We start from the raw sequence: 1,383 nt of genomic DNA on the forward strand, positions 1-1,383 counted from the left end.
TTCATTGTCAAGTTCAGGATTCCCAACTTATAGAAGTTATATGTTATCTAAATATCATCTTGGTGAAGAGCCCAAAACTCATTTAACATCGTATCATTCAGTTGAAAATGATCTTGATCCTTTTATAAAAAAAAAAGAAGATAAATTCATATAAAAATATTCACAGCTGCGTATGTCTTATGTACGCAAATATTTTTCCTAGATGACAGACGCGATGCACAGAAAAAACGGAGGAAAAAAAAAAAGAAAAACCTCCCCGCACATCATTTTCTCCTCAATTTGGCCAATGCAGTAGAGTCAAGGCTCTACTGCCCTGAGAAATCCTTCAAAATCCAATCAGAGTAGTCCAAACATTTAAATTTAAGCGAGCAAAAGAGTATAAAAATCCGGGCCATTTATACTTTTTTACATTTCTGCCACTTAAAAATCTTTTTGTGGGATAATTACATACAGACCCCTCAAAACATTGATATTTACAAATTAACGACCCAGGTGGTTATCTTGAACTACCAAACTGATGTATTTACACATTCCACAATTAAATTATTGAGAATTTGATAAAAAAAAAAAAGAAAAAAAAGAGTTTTGTTTACCATGAATTACGATATTTGAGTGAATTTTGAGATAAAAGAGTTCGATTGACTTGTAAATAACAAGTTTCGGGTGGTCTGTATGTAATTGCCCAGTCATTTTGCATTCTGTGAAAGAACAAATCGACATTTACATACATACCACACAAGTCTCATCTAATAACCTTTAACACCTAAATATTAATATTCAGGTGCAGAACACTCGAATATTTAACACGACATCAAGAATATCACCATCATTATCTTTTTAAAAATGAAATACACTTTTTTATGTACAATATTATGACAACAATATGTCGTAAGTGTAAATATCAAAATGGGTGTAGGACATGTAAATAGATAAGAATTCTGTGGTATGTATGTAAATTTCCCAAGAACAAAATATGCTGAGATTAATTGACATTTCATTCTGGATAAAATCATTTCTGAAAATATTGCCACTGCTTATGACTCTCATTAATTGACATGCTTTGACAAAAGCTGATAGCTCAATACACCTAGGGCTATAAACAAGCTAAACATGAGCGAGTTTAAACTTGGCTCATGCGTGGCTTGTTCAAAATTAGTTCTATTCAAAATTAGCTATGTTTGTAAATGCTCATGAATAGTGTCTTCGTGTTCGGCTGATGTTCCGCTCAAAATTACCTTATTTAAATTCATTAGAAAATTAAACGTAGGGGGTTGGATTCAAAATTATACCATTTCTATACAATAAAATGCACAAAACTGTTGTGATTTAAACTCAAATCTCTCTCTCTCTCTCTCTCTCTCTCTCTCTCTCTCTCTCTATATA

This window comes from Phalaenopsis equestris, unplaced genomic scaffold, assembly GCF_001263595.1.
Source record: "Phalaenopsis equestris unplaced genomic scaffold, ASM126359v1 Scaffold000094, whole genome shotgun sequence".
Classification (NCBI taxonomy): domain Eukaryota; kingdom Viridiplantae; phylum Streptophyta; class Magnoliopsida; order Asparagales; family Orchidaceae; genus Phalaenopsis; species Phalaenopsis equestris.